Source organism: Schistocerca americana, chromosome 5 (genome assembly GCF_021461395.2).
Source record: "Schistocerca americana isolate TAMUIC-IGC-003095 chromosome 5, iqSchAmer2.1, whole genome shotgun sequence".
In the NCBI taxonomy this organism is placed as follows: Eukaryota; Metazoa; Arthropoda; class Insecta; order Orthoptera; family Acrididae; genus Schistocerca; species Schistocerca americana.
The window spans coordinates 753,237,421-753,244,759 of NC_060123.1; positions in this window are offsets into that span (position 1 = coordinate 753,237,421).

Consider the following 7,339-nt stretch of genomic DNA (forward strand, 5'->3'; position numbering starts at 1 on the left):
TGCCTTTTGTATTTAATTCCGATGCGGTTTATGTGTTTCATCATCAATTTGAAGGTCCAAGGAATACATTGAACCTGCAGTGGTGTATCGGAAACTAATACTGGTCTCACAGGAAAGGATCAAAGCACAGACTCTAATAGGTCTCACTCTTCTTGTACTTAAGGCGTCATTGTGCCCTTTGTATATAATTTCGATGTAATTTCAGTATTTCATAGGCAATGTATATGTCCAAGGAATTCATTGAACCTGCAGTGGTGTATCGGAAACTAATACTAGTGTCACAGGGAATACTCGAAGCACCGACTGGGAGAAGAGTGTCTATTCTTGTACTTAAGGCGGCATTCTGCCTTTTGTATTTAATTCCGATGCGATTTCTGTGTTTCATCGTCAATGTGAAGGTCCACGGAATACCCTGAACCTGCAGTGGTGTGTCGGAAACTAATAGTGGTCTCACAGGCAATGCTCAAAACACCGACAGTAAGAACAGTCTCTATTCTTGTACTTAAGGCGGCATTGTGCCTTTTGTATTTAATTCCAATGCGATTTCTGTGTTTCTTCGTCAATGTGAAGGTGCAAGGTATACATTGAACCTGCAGTGGTGTATCTGAAACTAATACTGGTCTCACAGGAAAGGATCAAAGCACAGCCTGTAAGAAGCCACACTCTTCTAGCACTTAAGGTGGCATTTTGGCTTTTATATTTAATTCCGATGTAACTTCAGTGTTTCATCGTCCATGTGTATGTCTAAGGAATACATTGAACCTGCAGTGGTGTATCGGAAACTAATACTTTTCTCACAGGGAATGCTCAAATCACCGACAGTAAGAAGCCTCTATTCTTGTACTTAAGGCTTCATTGTTCCTTTTGTATTTAAGTCCGATGTAATTTCAGTGTTTCATCGTCATTAGGTATGTCCAAGGAATACATTGAACCTGCAGTGGTGTATCGGATACTAATACTGGTCTCACAGGGAATGCTCAAAGAACCGACAGTAAGAAAAGACTCTATACTTGTACTTAAGGCGGCATTGTGCTTTTGTATTTAATTCCGATGCGATTTCTGTGTTTCATCGTCAATGAGAAGGTCCAAGGAATACATTGAACCTGCAGTGCTGTATCGGAAACTTATACTGGTCTCACAGGCAATGCTCAAAGCACCGACTGTAAGTAGTGTCTGTATTCTTGTACTTAAGGCGGCATTGTGCCTTTTGTATTTAATTCCGGTGGGATTTCTGTGTTTCATCGTCAATGTGAAGGTCCAAGGAATACATCGAGCCTGCAGTGGTGAATCGGAAACTATTACTGGTCTCACAGGGGATGCTCGAATCATCGACTGTAAGAAGAGTGTCTATTCTTGTACTTAAGTCGGCATTGTGCCTTCTGTATTTAATTCCGATGCCATTTCTGTGATTCATCGTCAATGTGAAGGTCCAAGGAATACACTGAACCTGCAGTGGTGTATCGAAAACTAATACTGGTCTCACAGGGAATTCTCAAAGCACTGACTGCAAGAAGAGTCTCTATTCATGTACTTAAGGCGGCATTGTGCCTTTTGTATTTAATTCCGATGGGATTTCTGTGTTTCATCGTCAATGTGAAGGTCCAAGGAATACATCGAGCCTGCAGTGGTGAATCGGAAACTATTACTGGTCTCACAGGGGATGCTCAAAACACCGACTATAAGAAGAGTCTCTATTCTTGTACTTAATAGCAGCATTGTGCCTTTTGTATTTAATTCCGATGCGATTTCTGTGTAGCATCGCCAATGTGAAGGTCCAAGGAATACATTGAACCTTCAGTGGTGTATCGGAAACTAATACTGGTCTCACAGGAAAGGATCGAAACACAGACCCTAAGAAATCTCACTCTTCTTGTACTTAAGGCGTCATTGTGCTCTTTGTAATTAATTCCGATGTAATTTCAGTATTTAATCGTCAATGAGTATGTCCAAGGAATACATTGAACCTGAAGTGGTGTATCGGAAACTAATACAGGTCTCATAGAGAATGCTCAAAAACCGACTGTAAGAAGAGTCTGTATTCTTGTACTTAAGGCGGCATTGTGCCTTTTATATTTAATTCCAGTGCGATTTCTGTGTTTCATCGTCAATGTGACGGTCCTAGAAATACATTGAACGTGCAGTGGTGTATCGGAAACTAATACTGAGCTCCCAGGATAGGATCAAAGGACAGACTATAAGAAGTCTCACTCTTCCTGCAATTAAGGCGGCATAGTGCCTTTTGTATTTAATTCCGATGTAATTTCAGTGTCTCATCGTCAATGTGTATGTCCAAGGAATACATTGAACCTGCAGTGGTGTATCGGAATCTAATACTGGTCTCACAGGGAATGCTCAAAGCACCGACAGTAAGAAGAGTCTCTATTCTTGTACTTAAGGCGGCATTGCGCCTTTTGTATTTATTTCCGATGCGATTTCTGTGTTTCATCGTCAATGTGAAGGTCTAAGGAATACATTGAACCTGCAGTGGTGTTTTGGAAACTGATACTGGTCTCAGAGGGAATGCTCAAAGCACCGACTGTAAGAAGAGTCTCTATTCTTGTACTTAAGGCGGCATTGTGCCTTTTGTATTTGATTCCGATGCGATTTCTGTGTTTCATAGTCAATGTGAAGGTCCAAGGAATACTTTGAACCTGCAGTGGTGTACGGAAACTAATACTGCTCTCAGAGGGAATGCTCAATGCACCGACTGTAAGAAATGTTTCTATTCTTGTACTTAAGGCGGCATTGTGCCTTTTGTATTTAATTCCGATGCGATTTCTGTGTTTCATAGTCAATGTGAAGGTCCAAGGAATACTTTGAACCTGCAGTGGTGTATCGGACTCTAATACTGGTCTCACAGGGAATGCTCAAAGCACCGACTGCAAGAAGAGTCTCTATTCTTGTACATAAGGTTGCATTGTGCCTTTTGTATTTAATTCCGATGCGATTTCTGTGTTTCATCATCAATGTGAAGGTCGAAGGAATACATTGAACCTGCAGTGGTGTATCTGAAACTAATACTGGTCTCACAGGGAATGCTCAAAACACCGACTGTAAGAAGAGTCTCTATTCTTGTCCTTAAGGCGGCATTGTGCCTTTAGTATTTAATTCCGGTGCGATTTCTGTGTTTCATCGTCAATGTGAAGGTCCAAGGAATACATTGAAACTGGAGTGGTGTATCGGAAACTAACACTGGTCTCACAGGGAATGCACAAAGCATCGACTGTATGAAGAGTCAGTATTCTTGTAATTAGTGCGGCATTGTGCCTTTGGTATTTAGTTCCGATGCAATTTCTGTGTTTCATCGTCAATGTGAATGTCCAAGGAATACATTGAAACTGCAGTGGTGTATCGGAACTAATACTGTTCTCACAGGAAAGGATCAACGCACTGACTCTAAGAAGTCTCACTCTTCTAGCACTTAAGGCGGCATTGTGCCTTTTGTATTTAATTCCGATGTAATTTCAGTATTTCATCGTGAATGTGTATGTTAAAGGAATACATTGAGCCTACAGTGGTGTATCGGACTCTAATACTGGTCTCACAGGGAATGCTCAAAGCACCGACTGCAAGAAGAGTCTCTATTCTTGTACATAAGGTTGCATTGTGCCTTTTGTATTTAATTCCGATGCGATTTCTGTGTTTCATCGTCAATGGGTATGTCCAAGGAATACATTAACCTGCAGTGGTGTATCGCAAACTAATACTGGTCTCACAGGGAATGCTAAAAGCACCGATTGTAAGAAGAGTCTCTATTCTTGTACTTAAGGCGGCATAGTGCCTTTTGTATTTAATTCCGATGTAATTTCAGTGTTTCATCGACAATGTGTATGTCCAAGGAGTACATTGAACCTGCAGTGGTGTATAGGAAACTAATACTGGTCTCACAGGAAAGGATCAAAGCACAGACTCTAAGAAGTCTCACTCTTCTTGCACTTAAGGCGGCATTGTCCCGTTTGTATTTAATTCCATTTCGATTTCTGTGTTTCATCGTCAATGTGAAATTCAAAGGAATACATTGAACCTGCAGTGGTGTTTCGGAAACTAATACTGGTCTCACAGGAAATGCTCATAGCACCGACTGTAAGGAGAGTCTCTATTCTTGTACGTAAGGCGGCATTGTGCTTTTGTATTTAATTCCGATGCGATTTCTGTGTTTCATCGTCAATTTGAAGGTCCAAGGAATACATTGAACCTGCAGTGGTGTATCGCAAACTAATACAGGTCTCACCGGGAATGCTCAAAGCACCGACTGTAAGAAGAGTCTGTATTCTTGTACTTAAGGCGGCTTAGTGCCTTTTGAGTTTAATTCCGATACGATTTCTGTCTTTCATATTAATGTGACGGTCCAAGGAATGCATTGAACGTGCAGTGGTGTATAGGAAACTAATACTGGTCTCACAGGAAAGGATCAAAGCACAGACTCTAAGAAGTCTCACTGTTCTTGCACTTAAGGCGGCATTGTCCCGTTTGTATTTAATTCCGATGTAATTTCAGTGTTTCATCGTCAAATTGTATGTCCAAGGAATACATTGAACCTGCAGTGGTGTATCGGAAACTAATACTGGTTTAACAGGGAATGCTCAAAGCACCGACAGTAAGAAGAGTCTCTATTCTTGTACTTAAGGCGGCATTGTGCCTTTTGTATTTAATTCCGATGCGATTTCTGTGTTTCATCGTCAATGTGAAGGTCCAAGGAATACATTGAACCTGCAGTGGTGTATCGGAAGCTAATACTGGTCTCACAGGGAATGCTCAGAGCACAGACTGTAAGAAGAGTCTTTGTTCTTGTACTTAAGGCGGCATTGCGCTTTTGTATTTTATTCCGATGCGATTTCTTAGTTTCATCGTCAATGTGAAGGTCCAAGGAATACATTGAATCTGCAGTGGTGTATCGGAAACTAATACTGGTCTCACACGAAAGGATCAAAGCACAGACTCTAAGAAGTCTCACTCTTCTTGCAATTAAGGCGGCATTGTGCCTTTTGTATTTAATTCCAATCTAATTGCAGTGTTTCATCGTCAATGTGAATGTCCAAGGAATACATTGAATCTGCAGTGGTGTATCGGAAACTAATACTGGTCTCAAAGGGAATGCTCAAGGCAACGACAGTAAGAAGAGTCTCTACTCCCTCACTTAAGGCTGCATTGTGCATTTTCTATTTAATTCCGACGCGATTTCTGTGTTTCATCGTCAATGAGAAGCTCCAAGGAATACATTGAATATGCAGTGGTGTATCGGAAACTAATACTGGTCTCACAGGGAATGCTCAAAGCACCGACTGTAAGAAGAGTCTCTATTCTTGTACTTAAGGCGGCATTGAGCCTTTTGTATTTAATTCCGATGCGATTTCTGTGTTTCATTGTCAATGTGAAGGTCCAAGGAATACATTGAACCTACAGTGGTGTATCGTAAACTAATACTGGTCTCACAGGGAATGCTCAAAGCACCGACTGTAAGAAGAGTCTCTACTCTTGCCCTTAAGGCGGCATTGTGCCTTTTGTATTAAATTCCGATGCGATTTCTGTGATTCATCGTGAATGTGAAGGTCCAAGGAATACATTGAACCTGCAATGGTGTATCGCAAACTAATACTGGTTTAACAGGGAATGCTCAAAGCACCGACAGTGAGAAGAGTCTCTATTCTTGTACTTAAGGCGGCATTGTGCCTTTTGTATTTAATTCCGATGCGATTTCTGTGTTTCATCGGCAATGTGAAGGTCCAAGGAATACATTGAACCTGCAGTGGTGTATCGGAAACTAATACTGGTCTCCCAGGGAATGCACAAAACACCGACTGTAGTAAGAGTCAGTATTCTTGTACTAATGGCGACATTGTTCCTTTTGTATTTAACTCGATGCGATTTCTGTGTTTCATCGTCAATGTGAGGGTCCAAGGAATTCATTGAACCTGCAGTGGTGCATCGGAAACTAATACTGGTCTCACAGGGAATGCTAAAAGCACCGAATGTAAGAAGAGTGTCTATTCTTGTACTTAAGGCGGCATTGTGCCTTTTGTATTTAATTCCGATGCGATTTATGTGTTTCATTATCAATTTGAAGGTCCAAGGAATATATTGAACCTGCAGTGGTGTATCGGAAACTAATACTGGTCTCACAGGAAAGGATCAAAGCACAGACTCTAAGAAGTCTCACTCTTCTTGTACTTAAGGCGTCATTGTGCCCTTTGTATATAATTAAGATGTAATTTTAGTATTTCATAGGCAATGTATATGTCCAAGGAATTCATTGAACCTGCAGTGGTGTATCGGAAACTAATACTAGTGTCACAGGGAATACTCGAAGCACCGACTGGGAGAAGAGTGTCTATTCTTGTACTTAAGGCGGCATTCTGCCTTTTGTATTTAATTCCGATGCGATTTCTGTGTTTCATCGTCAATGTGAAGGTCCAAGGAATACATTGAACCTGGAGTGGTATATCGGATTACTAATACTGGTCTCTCAGGCGATGCTCAAAGCACCGACTGTAAGAAGGGTCTCTATTCTTGTACTTAAGGCGTCATGGTGCCCTTTGTATTGATTTGCGATGTAATTTCAGGGTTTCATGTCAATGTGTATGTCTAAGAAATACATTGAACCTGCGGTGGTGTTTCGGAAACTAATATTGGTCTCACAGGGAATGCTCAAAGCACCGACTGTAAGAAGAGTCTCTATTCTTGTTCTTAAGCCGGCATTGTGCCTTTTGTATTTAATTCCGATGTAATTTCAGTGTTCCATCGACAATGTGAATGTCCAAGGAATACATTGAACATCCAGTGGTGTATCGGAAACTAATACTGGTCTCACAGGGAATGCTGAATGCACCGACTGTGAGAAGAGTCTCTATTCTCGTACTTAAGGCGGCATTGTGCCTTTTGTATTCAATTCCGATGCGAATTCTGCGTTTCATCGTCAATGTGAAGGTCCACGGAATACCCTGAACCTGCAGTGGTGTGTCGGAAACTAATACTGGTCTCACAGGCAATGCTCAAAACATCGACAGTAAGAACAGTCTCTATTCTTGTACTTAAGGCGGCATTGTGCCTTTTGTATTTAATTCCAATGCGATTTATGTGTTTCTTCGTCAATTTGAAGGTGCAAGGTATACATTGAACCTGCAGTGGTGTATCTGAAACTAATACTGGTCTCACAGGAAAGGATCAAAGCACAGCCTGTAAGAAGCCACACTCTTCTTGCACTTAAGGTGGCATTTTGGCTTTTATATTTAATTCCGATGTAACTTCAGTGTTTCATCGTCCATGTGTATGTCTAAGGAATACATTGAACCTGCAGTGGTGTATCGGAAACTAATACTTTTCTCACAGGGAATGCTCAAAT